Here is a 24,728-nt window from a genome sequence, read left to right as displayed (position 1 = left end):
ACCCCGACGGCTTCTCTCTGACTGTGTGCCTCTGTCTCTAAGAAAAGCACAGAAGGAAATAGATTCCAAGTGGATGCCTACCTGCCCTTGGTGCTGTGCTTTCGCGAACATGTCCTTTGTGATCCTACCTAAAAAATGTTATCTTGTACGAAAAGTTTGCCTGGCGTGAAAGTGATTCGAAATTCAAAGCAGCAAGGAGGAAAGACTGCGTTGCTCAGCATGTTGGCAGAACGCTTCCTGCTGCTTCCATGGTGGTCTCGTGGTTAGAATTCGGTGTTTTCAACGGCGCGGCCCGGATTCGATTCCTGGTCAGGAAACAGTGCATTTTGGGGCTGTTTGAAATGCCACCAATTAAAGCACCCTCGTGAAGCAATGCTTGCTCCTGATCAACCTTTCAAATTTCCACACTGCTGCCTCAACAGTCAGCAGCTCATCATTCGGTACAGAGGTATAAAATGAATTTCATTGCTTTCTGTAAAAAGCCTCCTGTGTCAACGTCAGCAGGAAATGCCATTTGGCACTCGACACTTCCAATGTTTACATGCCCACATTTAACTGTAGCTCACAGTCTCACAACAGTCACTGTTATTATCCATCTTCCATGTATTTTCTTGCCGACTGCATCTTCCTAACAAACTTAGATTATCACAGCACGGCTATCAAGCAACTCATTGCCTGTGTGAAAAATGCCACATTTGAAACATTAGCAACGTGCGCAAGACTTTAATGAGAGAGTGCCTTGGAGTTGATAACTTATGCTGAGCATTAAGATATTCATTAGGCCTGAGCCCTTGCTGCGTAAAACAATCCTCCCCATACTGGTTGTTTTGCCAGTTATCTTCAATCGGTGTCCTCTGGTTATCGTCCCAGCTGCCACTGGAAAGCGTTTCTCCTTATTTCCTCTTTCAAAACCCCTTGTAATTTTGAAAGCCTCTATTAAATTTCCTCTTAACCTACTGAGGAAAAGAATCCCAGCTTCTCCACACGCTCAACATAACTGACGGCCCTCCTCCCTGGGACCATTCTGTAAGACGTCAAACTGAGGCTTTCGTTCTCTATGTCTATCTTTGTCTCTGTCTTCCTCTTTTTCTCTGCATATGATTATCAATGAGTTTGACAGGGTAGATGCAGGGAGGATTTTCCCCTCCTGGGGGAATCTAGAACTAGGCGGCAACGTTTCAGGAACAGGGGTTGCCGATTTAAAACGGAGATGAGAGGAATTTCTTCTCTCAGAGGGTCGTGAATCCTTGAAATTCTCTACCTCAGAGAGCCGTGGAGGCGGAGTCTATGGCCCAGAAATTCGGGTCGGGGGCTTCCTGCGGGTGCAAGCCCCCGACCTACACTTACATAGCACGCCGAAAGTTGAGGCCTGGGCCTGCGTGCATTTCCGCTCTGTGACCCGGTCCAGCTCCCGTGCGCTGTGCTTGCGTGATCCAGTGACGTAGTTAGTTCAATGAGCCGGCTGGGATCACATGAGCACTGGGCAACCAATCGGAGTTTGCAAAAGTTCATTCTTGAGTTTGATAGTAAGAACTGTCAAACTCATGAAAACTGCGGGTGCACAAAACAGTACTTAAACTTCAAATAAAAGTTTTAAAAAATACCAGTAATTAAATGAACTATTAATAACTGTATAAAAACTAATTTAAACAACTATTCAAATTTTTGAAAAAAATAATTTTTTAACATATCGGGTCTAAAAATACACTTACCTTACTGTAAAGTCTTTAAAAATAATGAACCTGTGGAAAAAAAATTCTAACTTTAAAACTAATTACTTACGTCTGCTTTTTTCTCGCTAAAAACTGGAGGCCTTATCGCACGGACAAACCTTTCAGAAAAACGGAAGTTCAACGCGCACGCACTGCCTCATATGTCGCATGCGTTTCACCTCTTAACCCCTCCTGTCAGGGGACCGGAAATGCCGTTTTCCCGCGCATGCGCTGTGCATGCAAGATACCGGCACTTCCTCCGGGTCCACGCGTGGTTACGCCGTGCGTACTCACGCTTTGGGACACGAATTACTGGGGTATTGAATATATTCAAGGCGCAGATAGACATATGTTTGCGCTACAGGGGAGTCAAGAGTAATGGGCAGCGGGCGGGAAAGTTCCGTTGAGTCGAAGATCTGATAAGCCATGATCATATTGAATGGCGGGGCAGGCTCGAGGTGCCGATCGCCCGCTCCTGCTTCTATTTCTTCTGTTCTTATTCTTATTTCTGTCCTTTTTGACTCTTTGTCCCTCTGTTCACCGGTCGATTGTTGCTCTGACAGGCTCGGCATTGCTCAATTGCTTGTTGGTATAGAGGTGAGTATCCCTCCCTATTATGCGGGGGATCGGGATTCAATTCCCCGACGGGGAGCCTTTTTAACATCCACAATTTTAAACCTGTGCGCATCGACTTAAAGTGCTCCTTGAAAAAGTTGAGCAGAAAAAAATGAACTAATATAATTTTAAAAGATGTACTGGGAAATGAAGAAATGTATAACAACTTCCTGCAACAATTTTACGTTAGTATAGTGTTCTCCGTCTGTTTGCCTTTTGTGGGGGGCACTGAGGAGGTTTGACAGGACAGACAATATGAGATAACAGCGGGGATAATCACGACTGCGCTTTCATAGAGACAGCAGTCACACGATTTGCCATATGGCCTCCCACTGAGCTGCAAGCCTCCAGGAATCCATGACACTCAGATTGATACCTGAGACATACCCATATAAAGAGAGCACACACCTGTGTTTGTGTGTATGTGTTTGAGTCTTTGTCTCCAGCACTGCATAACCATTTCCTCTACATTGTACTTGATATTATAATGGTGAGTAATCAAAACCCCGACGGCTTCTCTCTGAATGTGTGTCCCTGTCTCTGAGAAATGCACAGATGGAAATAGATTCCAAGTTGACGCCTACCCGCACTTGGTGCTGTGCTTTCGCAAACATATCCTTTGTGATCTCACCAAATAAATGTCATCTTGTCCGAAAAGTTTGCCTGGTGTGAAAGTGATCCGAAATTCAAAGCAGCAAGGAGGAAAGTCTGCGTTGCTCAGCTTGTTGGCGGAAAGCTTCCTGCAGCTTCCATGGTGGTCCAGTGGTTAAAATTCGGCGCTTTCACCGCCGTGGCCCGGGTTAGATTCTCGCTCAGTGAACAGTGTGTTTTGGGGCTGTTTGAAATGTCACCAATCAAAGCACCCTCGCAAAGCAATGCTTGCTCCTGATCAACTTTTCAACTTTCCACACTGCTGCCTCAACAGTCAGCAGCTCATCATTCGGTACAGATGTACAAAATGAATTTCATTGCTTTCTGTAAAATGCCTGCTGTTTCAACGTCAGCAGGGAATGCCATTTGGAACTAGACACTTTCAATGTTTACATGCCCACATTTAACTGTAGTTCACATTCTCAGAACAGTCACGATTATTATCCGTCTTCCATGTATTTCCTTGCCAACTGCATCTCCCTAACAAACTTAGCTTATCACAGCACGGCTATCAATCAACTCATTGCCAATGTGAAAAATGCCACATTTGAAACATTAGCAACGTGCGCAAGACTGGAATGAGAGAATGCCTGGGCCGTGATAACGTATCCAGAGCATTAAGATATTCATTAGGCCTGAGCCCTTCCTGCGTAAGACAATTCTCCCCAAACTGGTTGTTTTGCCGGTTATCTTCTATCGGTGTCCTCTTTTACCATCCCACCTGGCACTGGAAAGCGTTTATCGTTATTTCCTCTTTCAAAACCCCTTGTAATTTTGAAAGCCTCTATTAAATTTCCTCTTAACCTTCTGAGGAAAAGAATCCCAGCTTCTTCACAATCTCAACATAACTGACGTCCCTGATCCCTCGGGCCACTCTGTAATATTTCAAACTGAGGCTCTTGTTCTCTGTGTCTATCTTTGTCTCTGTCTTCCTCTTTTTCTCTGTATATGATTCTGAGGGGGCTTGTCAGGGTAGATGCAGGGAGGATGTTTCCCCTCCTGGGGGGAATCTAAAACTAGGCAGCAACGTTTCAGGAACAGGGGTTGCTCATTTAAAACGGAGATGAGAGGAATTTCTTCTCTCAGAGGGTCGTGAATCTTTGGAATCCTCTACCCCAGAGAGCTGTGGAGACGGAGTCATTGATTAGATTCAAGGCGCAGATAGACATATGTTTGCACTACAGGGGAGTCAAGGATAATGGGGAGCGGGCGGGAAAGTGGCGTTGAGTCGAAGATCTGATCATCAATGATCTTAATGAATGGGTGGGCAGGCTCGAGGGACCGATGGCCCACTCCTGCTCCTATTTCTTCTGTTCTTATTCTTATTTCTGTCCTTTCTGCCTCTTTGTCCCTCTGTTCACCAGTCGCTTCTTGCTCTGACAGACTCGGCATTACTTATTGCCTCGTTAGTATCGTGGTGAGCTTGTCACGCGGGTGACTGGGGTTCAATTCCCCGACGGGAGGCTTTTTAACATCCACAATTTTAAACCTATGCGCATCTACTTAAAATGCTCCCTGAAAAAGATGAACAGAAAAAAATGAGCTAAAATAATTTTAAAAGATGTACTGGCATATGTAGAAATGTATAACAGCTTCCTGCAACAATTTCTCGTTAGTATAGTGTTCTCCGTCTGTTTGCCTTTTGTGTGGGGCACTGGGGAGGGTTGAGAGGGCAGACAAAATGAGATAACAGCGGGAGTAAGCACGACTGCTCTTTCAAATAGACAGCACTAACACGATTGGCCGAATGGCCTCCCACTGTGCTTCAAGCCTGCAGGAATCCATGACACTCAGATTGATATCTGAGACATACACATAAAAAGAGAGCACACACCTGTGTTTGTGTGTGTGTGTTTGAGTCGTTGTCTCAAGCACTGCATAGCCATTTCCTGTACATTGCACTTGATATTATAGTGGTGAGTATTCAAACCCCGACGGCTTCTCTCTGACTGTGTGTCTCTGTCTCTGAGAAAAGCACAGGAGGAAATACATTCCAAGTGGACGCCTACCCGCCCTTTGTGCTGTGCTTTCACGAACATGTCCTTTGTGACCTCACCTAAAAAATGTCATCTTGTACGAAAACTTTGCCAGGCATGAAAAAGTTCCGAAATTCAAAGCAGCAAGGAGGAAAGATTGCGTTGCTCAGGTTGTTGGCAGGAAGTTTCCTGCTGCTTCGCTGGTGGTCTAATGGTTAGAATTCGGGGCTTTCACCTCCGTGGCTCCGTGTTCGATTCTCGATCAGGGAAAAATGCATTTTGGGGCTGTTTGAAATGCCACCAATCAAAGCACCCTCGCGCAGCCATGTTTGCTCCTGATCAACCTTTCAACTTTCCACACTGCAGCCTCAACAGTCAGCAGTTCATCATTCGGTACAGAGGTACAAAATGAGTTTCATTGCTTTATGTAAAATGCCTGCTGTGCCAACGTCAGCAGGAAATGGCATTTGGAACTAGACATTTTAAATGTTGACATCCCCACATTTAACTGTAGCTCACAGTCTCAGAACAGTCATGGTTATTATCCGTCTTCCATGTATTTTCTTGCCGACTGCGTCTCCCTAACAAACTTAGCTTATCACAGCATGGCTATCAATCAACTCACTGCTATGTGAAAAATGCCACATTTGAAACATTAGCAACGTGGTCAAGATTGGAATGAGAGAGTGCCTGGGCCGTGATAACTTATCCTGATCATTAAGATATTCATTCGGCCTGAGCCTTTGCTGCGTAAGACAATTCTCCCCATACTGCTTGTTTTGCCAGTTATCTTCAATCGGTGTCCTTGGTAACCGTCCTTCCTTCCACTGGAAATTGTTTCTCCTTATTTCCTCTTACAAAACCCCTTGTAGATTTGAAAGCCTCTATTAAATTTCCTCTTATCCTTCTGAGGAAAAGAATCCCAACTTCTCCAGACTCTCATAACTGAAGTCCCTTATCCCTCGGACCACTCTGTAAGACGTCAAACTGAGGCTCTCGTTCTCTATGTCTATCTTTGTCTCTGACTTCCTCTTTGTCTCTGTATATGATTCCGAGGGGGCTTGACAGGGCAGATGCAGGGAGGATGTTTCCCTCCTGTGGGAATCTAGAACCAGGCGGCAACGTTTCAGGAACAGGGGTTGCCCATTTAAAACGGAGATGAGAGGAATTTCTTCTCTCAGAGGTTCGTGAATCCTTGGAATCTTCTACCACAGTGAGCTGTGGGGGCGGAGTCATTGATTATATTCAAGGCACAGATAGACATATGTCAGCACTACAAGGGTGTCAAGGGTAATGGGGAGCGGGCGGGAAAGTGGCTTTGAGTCGAAAATCTGACCAGCCATGATCTTATTGATTGGCAGGTCAGGCTCGAGGGGCCGATGGCCCACTCCTGCTCCTATTTATTCTGTTCTTATTCTTATTTCTGTCCTTTCTGCTGCTTTGTCCCTCTGTTCACCGGTCGATTCTTGCTCTGACAGGCTCGGCATCATCCAGTTCCCCGTTTGTACTGTGGTGAGTATCCCCACTTGTCACGTGGGAGACCACGGTTCAACTCCCTGATGGGGAGGCTGTTTAACAGCCACAATTTTAGACCTGTGCGCATCTAATTAAAATGCTCACTGAAAAAGTTGAACAGAAAAAAATTAACTAAAATAATTTAAAAGATGTACTGGCATATGAAGAAATGTATAACAACTTCCTGCAACAATTTCTCGTTAGTATATTCTTCTCCGTCTGTTTGCCTTTTGTGGGGGGCACTGAGGAGGGCTGAGAGGACAGACAAAATGAGATAACAGCGGGAATAAGCACGACTGCTCTTTCAATGAGACAGCACTGACACGTTTGGCCGAATCGCCTCCCACTGTGCTGCAAGCCTGTAGGAATCCATGACACTCAGATTGATATCTGAGACATACCCATATAAAGAGAGCACACACCTGTGTTTGTGTGCGTGTTTGAGTCTTTGTCTCAAGCACTGCATAGCCATTTCCTCTACATTGTACGTGATATTATAGTGGTGAGTATTCAAAACCCCGAGGGCTTCTCTCTGACCGTGTGTCTTTGTCTCTGAGAAAAGCACAGATGGAAATAGATTCCAAGTGGATGCCTACCCGCCCTTGGTGCTGTGCTTTCACGAACATGTCCTTTGTGATCTCACCTGTCAGTGGACAGTGTGTTTTGGGGCTGTTTGAAATACCACCAATCAAAGCACACGTGTGAAGCAATGCTTGCTCCTGATCAACCTTTCAACTTTCCACACCGCTGCTCAACATCATTCTTTATACAGCGATAAAAAATACACTTCCTTGATTTCTGTAAAATGCGTGCTGTTTCAAAGTCAGCAGGAAATGATTAGCCCTTTCGGTCAAGATTTACACTGGCTGATTGACACTTTCAATGTTGCCAACAGTTAACTGCACCTCAAAGTGTCCGGGACAGTCACGGTTATTATCAGTCTTCGATACATCTGCTGGCTCACTTATCAAGGGCACGGCTATCAATCAATTACTTGCCAGTGTGAAAAATGCAACATTTGAACCTGAGCAACGTGTGCAAGACTGGAATCAGAGTTTGTCTGGGCCGTGGGCAGTGATAACTTAAACTGAGCATTAAGATATTCATTAGGCCTGAGTCATTCCCGTATTGCTCAGTAGCCCACTAACTGAGGAACTAAGAGACCACAGGCCGGTGATGGAACCTGGGCATTTTCAGTTCTGTGTGGGGCTCAGCTCCATAATTGCTGAAGATTGAATTTGACATCATTTCAGCTTGGCTCGTGATCAGTGCGGGTCAGTGAGACTTCGGCCCGTCTCTCCCTTCACAACCCATCAGTGCCGAGAAAAGTACAGGAAATTTTACACATGTGTTGAGTTCTGTAACTTGATTTGAACACTTCAGTGCATTTCAAGCTGTGTTCTTAGGCAGTCCCTCGGAACCGAGGGTGACTTGCTTCCACGTTAAAATTTAGTTCACAGGTGACTAATGCATACAATACGGGACCTACAGTCTCTGGCACAGGTGGGGCAGACGGTGATTGAAAGGGCAGGTGGGTGGAGTGCTTGGGTTGACGTGCGCTGCTTGAACTGCCTGCACTTAGCTTCTGCTTGCTCCCGGCGAAGAAAGTCGAGGTGTCCGGAGCATTTCCGGCTGCTTCTCTTCCACTTTGTGCGATCTTGGGCCAGGGATGCCCAGATGTCGGAGGGGATGTGACACTTTCTCAAGGAGGCTTTGAGGGTGTCATTGAAATGTTTCTTCTGCCCACCTGGGGCTCTCTTGCCATGCTGGAGCTCCGAGTAGAGCGCTTGTTTTGGGAGTCGCGTATCAGGCACGCTGTTTCCAATATGGTGAGGATGCACCTGCTGTGTCACCTATGTATCCTTATCAACGCCCCAGTTTTACATTTACACAACCTGAACTCCGAGATCAAGTCGGGTCACGTTGACCGGAGTGAGGAATGAGAGGGAGGAGCAATTCCACCCGGGGTTAGAAAAACGTCCAAAAGAATGACACAACATCGAATTTGCTGTGAAGCTGAAATAGTTCAATTGGGAGAGCGTTCGACTGCAAATTTAATGGCCCCTGCTTCGATCCCGGGTTTCAGCATGTTTTAGTTACTTTTTGTCTCCTTCGAGAATGGAGGAGCAAATCAGGAGAGATTTTTCACTCGTCGTCCCGCATCTCCTAAAGGAATGGGAGTGAACCCACTTCAGACCCGCTCGATCCGGCTCCAGCCGCCCACTGCGTTATTTGAAACAGGGTGTTGCTTTGAAGCTTTACTTGAATAAAAGTGTGAAATTGTAAACAAAGACAACGTATGTTTTGAACACAGAGGTAAGTACTCTACATTAGATGTTACATAAGATGCAAAAAAATGTTTATGAAAACAGAAAATACTGCTCAACACAGGTAATTAGGTAACTGTATAAGTAAATAGCACTGAAGCTAACCCTCAGTAGCTAGCAGCTAATAAACTTCTTATTGACAAAGTATTGTCAAAATACTACACCGACAAGGTAGTTATTATGTTACCAAACAAGGATACTGACAGACATTGCGTCTTGCCTAGAATATAAGGAAGGATGGAGGAGCATAGAAAACAAGCTGCCTTGTTCACAACTGAGAAACCACTTCCTCGTATATTACTTCCGATGCAGACAGGAAGAAGGTCAAATAACACGCTGCTATACAATAACAACCACTAGGGTTGCTACCTACACCTAACAAGTCCAGAACACAGAAAGTGCTGCTGTTTTCTCATGTCGATTCTGCTAAAATATTGCAATATATAATGATATAAACTTTGACAAAAATCTGCAATAATATAGAGCCGGTCATGCATATTTGCATATTGCCCTTAAAAGGAAACGAACGCTGCCTCATTAACTTTTCTTCAGGCCACAGAAAGTTTTTTGGAAATAAATCTCTCCTTTTATTTATTGCATCAGAAATAAATGTTCGTCATAGCTTCATACGAACAATAATTCAAAATCTGATTTGTTTGAAAAGCAATTTTCAAGTTTTGCCAATAAAGACTGATAGAGACATAGTGAGGTTCTGGCCCATCAAGTCTTCATCACTTGTCACATTCACTCACTGTGGTTGAAATAATTCACCAGTAAACCTACCTTCTATTGCTTAGGCGGATTTCAAATTTTGCTTCTTATAATAGTCCTGTGAAGTGTATTGGGACGTCTTTACTACGTTAAAGGCGCTATATAAATACAAGTTGTTATTGCTGTTTGCAATCTTTCTCACTCATTTCAGTAGGATCATTCAGTATAATAATAGTAATAAAATGATATAAGGATAAGCCACATTAAGAGCTTAGAGAAGGAGGTGGAAAATAAATGTTCCTTAATTTTGTTATATGTAAGGGAGACACCGGAACTATTGAAGTATTCGAGCCAACAGTGCAGCAATCCTGACTTCCTCCAGCATGGTCAGTGCTTCCAGTAAGGATTCTCCTGATCCGTTTCAATCCTGCTTTTAATCAAAATGATGTTCTGTAGCAGGGAATATCACCAGGACCTGCTAAGAACCGTGGCATTTTCCTTTGCAAGCAACACGACAGGTCTATCCGATGATGAGAGATGGGTCTATACTCTCGGGAGTTTAGAAGAATGAGAGGTGATCTCATTGAACCAGACAAGATTCTGAAAGGGATTGAAAAGGTAGATGCTGAGAGGTTGTTTCCTTTGGCTGGAGTGTCTAGAACTAGGGGGCATACTCTCAGGATAAGGGGTAGTCCATTTAAGACCGAGATGAGGAGGAAATTCTTCACTCAGAGGGTTGTGCATCTTTGGAATTCTCTGCCCCAGCGGGCTGTGAATGCTGAGTGTTTGAGTATATTCAAGGCTGTGATCAATAGATTTTTATGGTTCAAGAGGCCACATGGTTCTAACCACACACATTCATCAATAAATAAACAAGTAACAGGAAAGGGTTACTTCTCCACAAACCCTGCTGCCCGTATCGTAACTCGCACCAAGTCTCGTTCATCCATCACCCCGTGTGCTCGATGACCTGCTTTGGGTCACGGTCCAGTAAAGCCTCGACTTTAAAATTCTCTTGTTTTCCAATCTCTCCACGGGCTCGCCCCTCCCTTTCACTGCAAGCTCCAACCAATGCACACCACAACCAATACGAACTTCAAGGCCACGCGTAAATGCAGTATGCTGCAGATCTCGTGCATCCAGTGAGCTGGCTTTTAAATAGGAAAAATATGCACGTGCAGAATTTGAATAGGCCGCACAGCCCGCTGATGTGGCCGTGTGGGACAAAAGACAAATTAGAGGGACCACTGCCTACAACTCTCCGAGATCATACAATAGAATGGTTGCAGCACAGAAGGAGCCCATTCGTCCTGTCGAGCCCGTGCCATCTCTCTGAAAGTGCAGTTCTGCCAGTCCCACTCCCCCATCCTCTCCCCATAGCCCTGTATTTGTTTTCCTTTCAGGTCCATATACAATTCCCTTTTGAAAGCCGCATTTGAAACTGCCTCCAGCACGCTTTCAGGCAGTAAAATCCAGATGCAGTCCACACACTACATAAATATTTTTTCCTCATGTTGCCTTTGACCTCTGCGCTCCTGCTATTCGGGCCTCTTGCGTATTCCTATTCTATTTGCTCCACCATTGACGGGCGTGCTTTCAGCTGCCTAGGACCTAAACTCTGGAATTCCCTCATGAAACTGCACCACGTCTCTCTGTCTCCTGCATTAAGACGCACATTAAAGCCTACCTTTTCGACCAAGCTTTTGGTCATCTGTCCTAATATCTCAAATGCAAAAGCAAAATACTGTGGGTGCTGGAAATCTGAAATAAAAACCGAAAATGCTGCAAATACTCAGCAAGTCAGGCAGCATCTGTGTAGAGTGTAACAGAGTTGTTGGAGAGAGGGCAGAACGTTACAAAGGTGGGCATTCTTAGAAGAGAAGTGGCAGTGAATTAATCACTGTTACAGTTCTGACGAAGGGTCATCGACCTGAAAAGTTAACACTGTTAGTCTCTCTCCACAAATGCTGCCTGACCTGCTGAGTATTTCCAGCATTTTCGGTTTTTATGTCCTAATATCTACTTGTGCGGCAGGGTGTGAAAATGTGTTTGATAACGCTCCTGTGGACTGCCTTGGGACGTTTTACTACGTTAAACGTTCTATATAAATACAAGATAACAAGTCAATAAGGAGAAACTGTTTCCAGTGTCAGTTTCAGGGGACACATATTTAAGAAAATTTGCAAAACAGCCAGTAGGATGATGCGCCTCCTCACCCTGCCTACCCCTCGAGGAGGCAAAAGAAAGGTGATGCAGCAAATTGTTGTGAGTGCCTGGAATGCACTGCATGAAAGGGTGGTGCAAGCAAATTGAATAGTAATGTTGAAAAGATAATTTGGATATAATTTTAAGGCAAAATATTTGCAGTGATTTGATGAAAGAACAGAGGAGTATGATTAATTGGATAGCCCTTTGAAAGAGCCAGCAGAGGTACGTTGGGCCGAATGAACTGGTTCTGTGCTGTATCATTGTTTCTGCAGTTAACAACGTTAAACGTTTTGCCAAAGTGCAGAGTTGGCATGCAGCTTTGAAAGTCTGGTTGTACGCGGTGTGGAATTGTAAGAGTGAATAATTTGAAATTTTTTGTGCAAAATATTTAATTTCTTAGTTGTAAGAATGAATATAAATGTGAGCATAGAGAGGAAGTGAAATGTGAGCTTTGGAAATCGCTTATGAGTGGATCTGAATAGGCTGTGATTTGGAGAAAGGCCGTTTTGCATCGCAGTTCCCTCTGTCGGGAACAAAGAAAAGTTAGGATTTAAAGCAAAATAACAGTACATTTGAGAGGTTAGTTGAAAAATCTAACTTTAATTGTAAAGCCAGGAGAATAGCACAAACGCAGTCCCGCACTACCACAAATTTTGCAGTCGAGTATCCCACATTTATAGACATCGCAGGCATCAGCACAACCAAAGTGCAATGGGCTAGCCTCGGCCTAGAAAAACCACCTTCATAATCATGGTTTTTCTGCTGCCAGGTAAATACGCTTTTCATCGGCACACATTGCCTCGCCACATCATTCACTGCCACTTACCGTCCCAACGACTCATTTTTATAATCAAAACTCCCCTTCATTCAGAAAGTGCTGCTGTTTTCTCATGTCAATTCTGCTAAAATATTGCAATATATAATGATATACCCTTTGACAAAACGCTGCAATAAAAAGAGCTGGACATGCATATTTGCATATTGCCCTTAAAAGGAAAGGAACGCTCCCTCAGTAACTTTCCTTCAGGCCACGGATTGTTCTCTGGAAATAAATCTCTCCTGATATGTTTTGCATCTGAAGTAAATATTTGTCATATCTTCATATGAAAAATAAATTGGCATCTGATGCGTTTGAAAAAACAATTTTCAAATTTTGCCCATAAAGACCGATCGGGACATAGTGAGGTTCTGGACCATCAAGTCTTCATCACTTATCACATTCATTCACTGTGGTTGAAATATTTCACCAATAAACCTGCCTTCTTTTGTATAAGCGGGTTTCTCATTGTTGTTTCATAACAGTCCTGTGAAGTGTCTTGGGATGTTTTTACTACGTTAAAGGTGCTATTGTGGCAGAGCCACCAAGGGTCTCAGAACAATTGGTAATAATCCCTTTAACTACAGTATAGTGCAACCGCGGACTGCACCTTTAAACTGCCTGTTAACTGTACTGTATTGTGTTTTCCTGCACTCCACGTGATGACGTCATGACGCCTGCACCCCTGACTACCGTTTCAGCCTCGCCCAAGACGCCGCTTCTGTCGCAATCCGGCACTGGTTCTTCGAATAATGCCCCGTTTCCTGTAGTTTCCCTGCTAACTTCGTTGTTCATTAAAACCTGTTGATTTGATTCATCGAGTCGAATACCTTTATTCAGATAGGATCCTCCGTTCCTACATTGGTGACCCCGATCTCGTCAGACAACTTTCGTCGAGGATGAACACGAAAGCCATCGCCCTTAAACTGCCGCAGTTCTGGGAACAGCAGTCAGCAGCATGGTTTATCCAGGCAGAAGCACAGTTCGCTCTCCAGGAGGTCACAGCGGATGCGACCCGTTATTATTACGTGGTTGCCGCTCTCGACAGTGCCACGGCCTCGCGGGTCATCAGCATCCTTGGAAGCCCACCGGAGGAGGGCAAGTACGAAGCGCTTAAAGCCCGTTTGCCACAGACGGTCCTGAACTCGCTGCAGAGGCAGGCAAGAATTTTACTGTCACTCAGCAATGTTGTGCAGCCGCGAGGCCCCTTTCCCCCACGCGAGAGAAAACCAGCCCGCCCCCGGCAGGATGGTGCACATACCACGCCCGTTTTGGCGCCAAAGCTCGATGTTGCTGGCCGCCTTGCAGTTTCCCTCAAGAATACAAAAAAAACCTCCAACAACCCCGCGTCCTCCCGGACGGATGACAAGGTCTGAAAAGCATAGCAAGTTAGCTATGGCGGCGGGCTCAGCAGGCAAACTCATATATGTTACGGATTCCGTCACAGGCCGCCGATTCCTGTGCGACACTGGTTCACAGTGCAGCATCCTCCCGGCTTCAAAGCTGGACCCACTATCTGGCAGCCACGGGCCTTCCCTCGTGGCAGTTAATGGCACTGCCATGCGTATGTTCGGGAAACGGATGGTAAACTTAACCTTCGCCGGTCAATGTTTTGTCTGCGACTTTATAACAGCCAAGGTCTCACAGGCCATCCTGGGGGCCGATTTTTCTGCGCCAACGGTCTGCTGGTCGACGTCCAACACTGCCGACTCATTAATGCGTCCACTTTCCATGCAGTGCCCTGCCACTGCAGCAAAGCCGTGTCCTGGTCGGTGGCCTGCGCTGTTCCATCGCAAGACGGCTTTACGCGCCTGCACGGTGAATTCCCGGAGCTCACCATGCCCACTTTCTTGCCTACAAGCACTTGGCACAGGGTGGAGCACCATATCACCATGACCGGAGCACCAGTTTACGCTCGGGCGCGGTGATTAGAAGCCAGCAAGCTGGCAGCCGCAAAGGATGAGTTCCAGACCATGGAGCGCCTCGGGATCATCCGGCGTTCGGACAGCCCTTGGTCTTCCCCACTGCACATAGTACCCAAACCAGGTGGCGGATGGCGACCTTGCGGGGATTACAGACGCTTAAACAAAGCCACGACACCGGACAGGTACCCTATTCCCCAAATCCAAGATTTTTCGGCTCATCTGGCTGGAAACGCTATATTTTCTAAAGTGGACCTCGTTCGTGGATATCACCAAGTTCCGGTGCACCCTCCAGCCATCCCCAAAACGGCAGTCATCACTCCGTTCGGCCTTTTTCAGTTCCTCCGCATGCCATTCGGTCAGAAAAATGCAGCTCAAGCATTCCAGCGTTTGATGGACTCTGTATTACGGGACCTACCCTTCATTTTTGTCTATTTGGATGACATCCTAATAGCCAGTAAGGATTCGACAGCTCACATGGCCCATTTACGTACACTTTTCGCCCTACTCAGCCAACACGGCCTTATTGTCAATCCGGCCAAATGCACGTTCGGAGTATCCTGCATTGATTTCCTGGGACACAGGATTACCCCAGAAGGCGCCGTCCCACTAGCCACCAAGGTAGAGGCAGTTACCGCATTCCCGCACCCTCGCACGGTCAAATACCTGCAAGAGCTCTTGGGGATGGTAAATTTTTATCATCGTTTCGTCCCCAGAGCAGCCCGGTTGATGCAACCGCTGTACGAAGCACTAAAGGGAAAGGCGGGCAAGGATGTTCTCACTTGGACACAGCAAATGGACCAGGCATTCCGCGATACAAAGGCGGCATTGGCAGATGCAACTATGCTGGCACATCCACTTCCGGGAGCGATGGTTGCCCTCACTACGGATGCATCCGACTACACCATCAGAGCAGTTCAGGAGCAATGGGTCAACGGGGGATGGCAATCAACTGCACACGAACGAGCAAAAGTATAGCACTTTTGACAGAGAGCTGCTAGCCCTGTTTTTGGACATCAGGCATTTCCGTTTCCCCCTAGAAGGCCGCCCGTTCACTGTCGAATGGCACAAGAAAGTATTCCAGGCAATCCACGGGTTATCTCACCCGGGGATGCGGGCTTCTCAACGGCTACTGTCCCGCAAATTCGTTTGGAAAGGCATACATTTGGACGTCCGAGACTGGACAAACAATTGCGTTGATTGCCAAAAGTCCAAAGTTCACCGTCATGTCAAGGCCCCGCTGGCAGAATTCCCGGTGCCTGAGCGCCGTTTCGACCACGTTCACGTGGATTTAGTAGGCCTCCTTCCCGGGTCACGTGGATTCACACACCCCTGACAGTCGTAGACCGGACCACCAGGTGGCCAGAGGCGATTCCCTTGGCCGGCACCACCGCAGCAGATGTAGCCAGGGGATTTCTTTCATCGTGGGTAGTTCATTTCGGGGTGCCATCGGACATCTCCTCGGACCGCGGTCCGCAATTTACCTCAGAGCTGTGGAACGCAGTGGCGCAAGGCCTGGGTACCAAGCTGCACTGTACCACCGCGTACCATCCACAGGCGAATGGTCTGTTTGAAACGTTTCATCGGTCCCTCCAAGCGTCCCTCCGTGCCAGCCTGAGAGAACCCAACTGGGTGGATAGGCTCCCATGGGTGATGCTAGGCCTCCGGACAGCACCAAAGGAGGGCCTTCAGTCTTCATCGGCTGAGATGGTATATGGCCAGACACTCAGACTGCCAGGTGACTTCCTACCTCCGCACACCGAAACATGGTCTGCAGCTCAACAGCTCCTACTTCATCAGGAGGCGGCTAGGAATTTCAGGCCCATCCCAACCTCGCAGCATGACCTGCAGAGACCTTACGTTCCGACAGAGCTCATGAGTTAGGACTATGCCTTTATTCGACAAGATGGTCACAGAGACCCACTCAAGCCGCCGTATACCGGGCCTTTTCATGTCATCTCATCAGGGGAAAAGTTCTTCACAGTCAAAGTCGGTGGAAAGTCTGATACTGTTTCTGTCGACCGGCTCAAACCAGCCCACCTGGATCGCACTGAGCCTGTTGTGGCTGCCCAACCGCCTCGCCATGGCCGACCGCCGTTAGCCACCAGACCAGCTGTGCCTCAACCCACCGTCGAACAGCCCGATTCGGCCTCCGACGTGCCTGCACCCCTGACTACCGTTTCTGCCTCGCCCAAGACGCCGCTTCTGTCGCAATCCGGCACAGGTTCTTCGAATAACGCCCCGTTTCCGCTGCCTGAGTTTCGTCGCCGTTCGGCCAGGATAATTAAGCCTCCCACTCGGTTGACAATGTCTGTTAAAGTGGATTCTGGGGATGCGCCTGTGGCAGAGCCACCAAGGATCTCAGAACAATTGGTAATAATCCCTTTAACTATAGTATAGTGCAACCGCGGACTGCACCTTTAAACTGCCTGTTAACTGTACTGTGTTGTGTTTCCCTGCACTCCACGCGATGACGTCATGACGCTGCTCACGTGACCACCAGTGGCGCGGAGAACGTGATGACGTCATGACGTCAGCTTCCAGAATCTTCCAGTAGTCGTCGAGTGCCCAGCAAGCTGTATAGACCTGTATACCGTTTCTGCTGTAGTTTCCCTGCTAACTTCGTTGTTCATTAAAACGTGTTGATTTGATTCATTGAGTCGAATACTTCATTCAGCTCGGAACCTCCGTTCCTACACTATATAAATACAAGTTGCTGTTGTCGTTTGCAAACTTTCTCACTCTTTTCAGTATGATCATTCAGCATAATCATAGTGATTAAATGATATAAGATAATGCCACATTAAGAGCTTAGAGACGGAGGTGGAAAATAAATATCCCTTTATGTTGTTATATGTAAGGCAGACACCGGAAATATTGAAGTATTCAAGCCAACAGTGCAGCAATCCTAACTTCCTTCAGCATGGTCAGTGTTTGCAGTAAGGCTTTCTCCTGTTCCATTTCAGCCTTGCCTTAAATCAAAATGATATTCTGTAGCAGGAAATATCAGCAGGACCTTCTAAGAAATGTGGCATTTTCCTTTGCAAACAACATGAGAGATCTGTCCGATGATGAGAGATGGGCCTATACCAGGAAGCAGGTAAGTGATTGGTTGGTGAGAATTTCTCTGTTCTTTTAAACTTGATCTCTGTGGTTTATAGATTCTAAGGTCTCTCTGGTGTAGCGGGGATTGTTGGTAAACCAGTTAACTGTAGTGTAATTAGTGGGATTGATTGATTTAATTTAAATTCAATTAATTAAAGGGTAATTCATGGCAGGACAGCTCGGCCACGTGATATGCTCCTCCTGCGATATGTGGTAACTAAGGGACACTTCCTGTGTCCCTGACAACTACATGTGCAGGAAGTGCATCCAGCTGCAGCTACTGACAGACCGCATTGCAGCACTGGAGCTGCGATTGTATGCATACTGGAGCGTTCATGATGCTCAGGACATCGTGAATAGCACGTTTACGGAGTTGGACACACCGCAGGTAGAGGTTGGACAGGAAGAAAGGGAATGGGTGTCCTACAGGCGGAGTACTAGGTGCAGGCAGGTAGTGCAGGAGTCCCCTGTGGCCATCCCCCTCTCCAACAGATACACCACATTGAGTGCTGTTGGGGGGATGCCTTATCAGAGGAAGGCAGAAGGAGCCAAATTCCTGGCACCAGGGGTGGCTCTGCTGCGCAGCATGGGAAGAAAAAGAGGGGTAGATCTACAGTAATAGGGGATTCTAGTGTAAGGGGAATAGATAGGCGTTTCTGCGGCCATAAATGAGACTCCAGGATGGTGTGTTGCCTCCCTGGTGCAAGGGTCAAAGATGTCTCTGAGCGGCTGCAGAACATCCTGGAAGAGGAGGGTGAACAGCCAGTTGTCGTGGTGCATATAGGCACCAAGGATATAGGTAAAAAGCGGGATGAGGCCCTAAAAGCGGAATATAGGGAGTTAGGAGATAAATTTAAAAGCAGGACCTCAGGATTGCTACCAATGACACGTGCTAGTCAGAGTAGAAATAGAAGGATACTTCAGATGAATACGTGGCTAGAGGAATGGTGCCAGGGGGAACGATTCATGCTCCTGGGACATTGGAAACGGTCCTGGGGGAGGTGGGACCAGTTCAATCCAGACGGTTTGCACCTGGGCAGGGCTGGAACCGATGTCCTAGGGGGAGTGTTTGCTAGTGCTGTGAGGGACGGTTTAAACTAAAATGGCAGGGGGTTGGTACCTTAGCAGGGAGACAGAGGAAAGGCAACCAAGGATAAAAGCAAAAGATAGGAAAATGAAAAACAAAAGTGGCAGTCAGAGAAATCAATGGTTTAAATCAAATGTGGCCACAGTAAATAATAATTCTAATAGGTCTAAGAGATGTTAAAAAAACAAGACTTAAGGCATTGTGTCTTAATGCGAGGAGCATTTGTAATAAGGTGGATGAATTGGCTGTGCAAATAGTGGTAAACAAATATGATTTGGTTGGGATTACGGAAACGTGGCTCAAGGATGGCCAAGACTAGAAACGCAACATCCAGGGGTATTCGATATTCAGGAAAGATAGGCAAAAAGGAAAGGGAGGTGGGGTAGCATTACTGGTTAAAGAAGGGATTAACACAATTGTAATGAAGGATATTAGCTCTGATGATGTGGAATCTGTATGGGTAGAATTGAGAAATACTAAGGGAAAAAAAACGTTAGTGGGAGTGGTATATAGACCTACAAAAATTAAGGCGGAGGTTGGGGATGGTATTAAAAGGGAAATTAAAGAAGCAGGCAATAAGGGCACAGCAGTCATCATGGGTGACTTTAATCTACATATAGATTGGGCCAACAAAATTAGTAACAATACTGTGGAGGTGGAATTCCTGGAGTGTTTACGGGATGGTTTCCTGGACCAATCTGTCGAGGAACCAACCAGAGTTCCGGACATCTTAGACTGGGTATTATGTAACGAGAAAGGATTAATTAGCAATCTTATTGTATGAGGCCACTTGGGTCGGAGCGATCATAATATGATCGAATTCTTCATTAAGATGGAGAATGAAGTAGTTGACTCGGAGACTAGGGTCCTCAATTTAAATAAAGGAAACTACGATGGTCTGAGGACCGAGTTGGGAAGGATTGATTGGGGAATGGCACTCAAAGGGTTGACGGTGGATAGGCAATGGCAAACATTCAAAGATCGAATGGATGAGCTACAGAATTTGTTCATCCCAGTTGGCATAAAAATAAAACAAAAAAGGTGACTCAACCGTGGCTAACAAGGGAAATTAGCGATAGCATAAGATCCAAGGAGAAGACATATAAATTGAACAGAAAAAGCAAAATCCTGAGGACTGGGAGCAGTTTAGGATTCAACAAAGGAGGACAAAGGGATTAATTAACAAAGTGAAAATAAAATATGAGAGTAAGCTTGCGAGGAACATAAAAACTGACTGTTAAGCTTTTATAGACATGTGAAGAGAAAAAGACTGGTGTAGTCAAGCGTAGGTCCTTTACAGTCAGAATCAGCGGAATTTATAATGGGGAACAAAGAAATGGCAGACCAACTAAATACATATTTTGGTTGTGTCTTCACAAAGGAGGACACAAATAACCTCCAAGAGATGCCGGGGAACATAGGGTCTGATGAAAGGGTGGAACTGAAAGAAATCAGTATTTGCAGGGAAATGGTGTTCGGAAAAATGATGGGACTGAAGGCCAATAATCCCCAGGGCCTGAAAATCTACATCCCAGGGTATTTAAGGAAGTGGCCCTTGAAATAGTAGATGCATTGCTGGTTATCTTCCAGAACTCGATAGAATCTGTAACAGTACCCATGGATTGGAGGGTAGCTAATGTTACCCCACTATTCAAAAAAGGTGGTAGAGGAACAGCGGGGAATAATAGACCGGTAAGCCTGACATCGGTAGTGGGGAAAATGCTAGAGTCCATTATAAAAGATATAGTAGCAGAGCACTTGGAAAGCAGAGATAGGATCGGACAAAGTCAACATGGATTTACAAAAGGTAAATCATGCTTGACTAATCTAATGGAATTTTTTGAGGATGTAACTGGTAAAGTAGATAAGGGTGAACCAGTGGATGTGGTGTATTTGGACTTCAGAAGGCTTTCGATAAGGTCCCACATAAGAGATTAGCGTGCAAAATTAAGGCACATGGGATTGGGGCAAGGCATTGACTTGTTTAGAGAACTGGTTGGCGGGTAGAAAGCAAAGAGTTGGAATAAACGGGTCGTTTTCCGAGTGGCAGGCAGTGACTAGTGGGGTAATGCAAGGATCGGTCCTAGGACCCCAGCTGTTCACGAGGGAATTGGATGCAATATCGCCAAATTTGCAGATGACACAAAGCTGGGTGGGAGTGTATGCTGTGAGGTGGATGACGTGGAAATCCCGTACGATTTCGACAGGTTGGGTGATTGGGCAGTAACATGACAAATGCACTATAATGTGGATAAATGTGAGGTTATCCACTTTGGTGGCAAGAACAGGAAGGCAGATTATTATTTGAATGGCAATAGATTGGGAGAAGGGGAAGTGCAAAGAGACCTGGGTGTTCTTGTGCACCAGTCGTTGAAGGTAAGCATGCAGGTGCAGCAGACGGTTAAGAAGGCAAATGGTATGTTGGCCTTCGTAGCAAGAGGGTTCGAGTACAGGAACAAGGATGTGTTCCCACATTTGTACAGGGCCTTGGTGAGACCGCACCTTGAGTATTGTGTGCAGTTTTGGTCGCAATACCTGCGGGAGGACGTCCTTGCCATGGAAGGAGTGCAGTGAAGATTCACCAGGCTGATACCTGGGATGGCATGAATGACGTATGAGGAGAGATTGTGTCGATTGGGCTTATGCTCACGGGAGTTTAGAAGATTGAGAGGGGATCTCATCGAAACCTTTAACATTCTGTCAGGCCTGGACAGACTAGATGCAGGAAGAATGTTTCTGATGGCCGGGGAGTCCAGAATCAGGGGTCATAGTCTAAGGATAAGGGGTAAGCCATTTCGGACTGAAATGAGGAGGAATTTCTTCTCCCAGAAAGTGCTGAACCTGTGGAATTCTCTGCCACAGAGGGCGGTGGAGGCCAGTTCATTAAATATATTCAGGAAAGAGTTGGATATATTTCTTCAGGCTAAAAGGATCAAGGGATATCGGGAGGAGGCAGGGACAGGGTACTGAATTTGGATGATCAGCCATGAACTCATTGAATGGCGGAGATGGCTCGAGGGGCCGAATGGCCTACTCCTGCTCGTATCTTCTATGTTTCTATGTTTATATACACTCGGGAGTTTAGAAGAATGAGAGATGATCTCATTGAACCATACAAGATTCCGAAAGGGATTGAAATGTTAGGTGCTGAGAGGTTGTTTCCCTTGGCTGGAGTGTCTAGAACTAGGGGGCATAGTCTCAGGATAAGGGGTCGGCCATTTGAGACCCAGATGAGAAGGAATTTCTTCACTCAGAGGGATGTGCATCTTTGGAATTCTCTGCCCCAGAGGGCTGTGAATGCTGAGTGTTTGAGTATATTCAATGCTAAGATAGATAGATATTTAAGGCTCAAGGGGCCGCATGGCTCTAACCACAAACACTCATCAATACATAAAGAAGTAACAGAAAAGGGTTACTTCTGCATAAACCCTGCTGCCCGTATCGTAACTCGCACGAAGTCTCGTTCACCCATCACACCCTGTACTCGCTGACCTGCATTGGGTCACGGTCCAGCAATGCCTCGATTTAAAATTCTCATGTTTTCAAATCCCTCCACGGGCTCGCCCCTCCATTTCCTGAAACCTCCAACCAAAACACACTACAGCCAATACAGACTTCAAGGCCATGCGGAAACGCAACCTTCTGCAGGTCCCGTGCATCCGGTGAGCCGGCATTTAAAGAGAAATAACGTGCATGTGCTGAATTTTGAACAGGTCGCACAGCTCGTTGACGGGGCCCGGCAGGCCAAAGAAACAAGCCAGAGGGACCATTGCCTACAACTCTCCGAGATCATATAATAGAATGGCTGCAGCACAGATGGAGGCCATTTAGCCTGTCGAGACAATGCCAGCTCTCTGAAAGAGCACCTCAGCTAGTCCCAATCCCACACCCTTTCCCCATAGACCTGCAATTTTTTTCCTTTCAGGTCCATATCCAATTCCCTTTTGAAAGCCACAATTGAATCTGCCTCCAGCAACCTTTCAGGCAGTGAATTCCAGATGCTATCCACAAGATACGTAATTTTTTTCCCCTCATTTTGCCTTTGATCTCTGTGCTCCTGCAATTCGGGCCTCTTGCGTATTCCTATTTTATTTGCTCCACCTTTGACCAGCGTGCTTTCAGCTGCCTTGGCCCTAAAATCAGGAGTTCCCTCCCAAAACTTCGCCACTTCCCGCTCTCTCCTCCTTTAAGATGCTCCTTAAAACCTACCTTTTCGACCAAGCTTTTGCTCATCTGTCCTAATATCTCAAACACAAAAGCAAAATGCTGTGGATGCTGGAAATCTGAAATAAAAAACGAAAATGCTGCAAATACTTGCAAGTCAGGCAGCATCTGTGGAGAGAGTAACAGAGTTGCTGGAGAGAAGTGTAGAACTTCATCAAGGTTCTGACGAAGGGTCTTCGACCTGAAACATTAACCCTGTTTCTCTCTCTCCACAGACCTGCTGAGTTTTTCCGGCATTTTCTGTTTTTAAGTCCTAATTTCTTTTTGTGTGGCAGGGTGTGAATTTTTTTTGATAACGCTCCTGTGGTGTGCCTTGGGACGTTTTACGACGTTACTAGTGCTATATAAATACAAGATAACAAGTCAATAAGGAGAAACTGTTTCCAGTGTCAGTTACAGGGGACTTTTGCAGAAGAACCAGTAGGAAGTTTCCCCGACTCCCCTTCGATGAGGTGAAAAACAGTAATGCAGCAAATTGTTGTGAGTGCCTGGAATGCTCTTGGGAAAGGGTGGTTGAAGCAAATTGAATAGTAATGCTGAAAAGGTAATTTGGATAATATATGATGGTAAAATAATTTCAGGGATTTGTTGAAAGAACAGAGGAGTATGATTAATTGGATAGCCCTTTGAAAGAGCCAGTAGAGGTACGATGGGCCGAATGACCTGGTTCTGTGCTGTATCATTGTTTCATAGAGTCATAGAGTCATAGAGTTTTACAGCACAGAAAGAGGCCCTTCGGCCCATCGTGTCTGCGCCGCCCATCCATCCCTGTCCAGTCTAATCCCATTTTCCAGCATTTGGTCCATAGCCTTGCATGCAATGGCATTTCAAGTGCTCATCCAAATGCTTCTTGAATGTTGTGAGGGTTCCTGCCTCTACCATCCTTTCAGGCATTGAATTCCACATTCCAACCACACTCTGGGTGAAGAAGTTCCTCCTCAAATCCCCTCTAAATCTCCTGCCCCTTACCCTGAATCTATGCCCCCTTGTTATTGACCCCCCACTAAGGGGAAAAGTTCCTCTTTAGCTACCCTATCTATGTCCCTCATCATTTTGTACACCTCAATCAGGTCCCCCCTCAACCTTCTCTGCTCCAAGGAAAACAACCCCAGCCTGTCCAGCCTCTCTTCATAGCTGAGGCGCTCCATCCCAGGTAACATCCTGGTGAATCTTCTCTGCACCCTCTCCAAAGCAATCACATCCTTCCTATAGTGAGGCGACCAGAACTGCACACAGTACTCCAGCTGTGGCCTCACCAGCGTTTTGTACAGCTCCATCATAACCTCCCTGCTCTTATATTCTATGCCTCGGCTAATGAAGGCAAGTATCCCATATGCCTTTTTAACCACCTTATCTACCTGCTCCGCTGCCTTCAGGGATCTATGTACATGTACACCAAGGTCCCTCTGACCCTCTGTACTTCCTAGGGTCCTACCACTCATTGTGTATTCCCTTGCCTTATTTGTCCGTCCAAAATGCATCACCTTGCACTTTTCAGGGTTTCGGTAGTTTCGGTAGTTAACAATGTTAAACATTTTGCCAAAGTGCAGAGTTGGCATGCAGCTTTGAAAGTCTGGTTGTACACAGTGTGGACATGTAAGAATGAATAATTTTTGATTTTTTGTGCAAAATATGCAATTTCTTAGTTGTAAAAATGAATATAAATGTGAGCGTAGAGAGGAAATGAAATGTGAGCTTTGGGAATCGCTTATGAGTGGATTTGAATAGGCTGTGTTTTGGAGAAAGGCTGTTTTGCTACACAGCTCCCTCAGTCGGAAACAAAGCAAAGTTAGGATTGAAAGTAAAATAACAGTGCATTTGAGAAGTTAGTTAAAAATCTAATTTTAACTGTAAAGCC

General features: G+C 46.0%; 2 non-coding genes across 2 annotated transcripts; one reads left to right on the top strand and one right to left on the bottom strand.

Moving 5' to 3' along the window:
- The first annotated feature begins 8,484 nt into the window (after positions 1 to 8,484).
- On the top strand, positions 8,485 to 8,557 carry trnac-gca (transfer RNA cysteine (anticodon GCA)). Its single transcript has one exon. It is a non-coding gene; the product is annotated as a tRNA-Cys (tRNA).
- A 3,771-nt stretch (positions 8,558 to 12,328) lies between these two features.
- Positions 12,329 to 12,492, bottom strand: LOC147087527 (U1 spliceosomal RNA). The gene has a single exon (XR_015075555.1). It is a non-coding gene; the product is annotated as a U1 spliceosomal RNA (small nuclear RNA).
- Between the last annotated feature and the right edge of the window lie 12,236 nt (positions 12,493 to 24,728).

Source organism: Somniosus microcephalus, unplaced genomic scaffold (assembly GCF_052327205.1).
Source record: "Somniosus microcephalus isolate GS21.2 unplaced genomic scaffold, FLI_Smic_1.0 unresolved_chr5, whole genome shotgun sequence".
Lineage (NCBI taxonomy): Eukaryota > Metazoa > Chordata > Chondrichthyes > Squaliformes > Somniosidae > Somniosus > Somniosus microcephalus.
The sequence above is the reverse complement of the archived record's forward strand: the minus strand, read 5'-3'. Positions and strand labels throughout refer to the sequence as shown.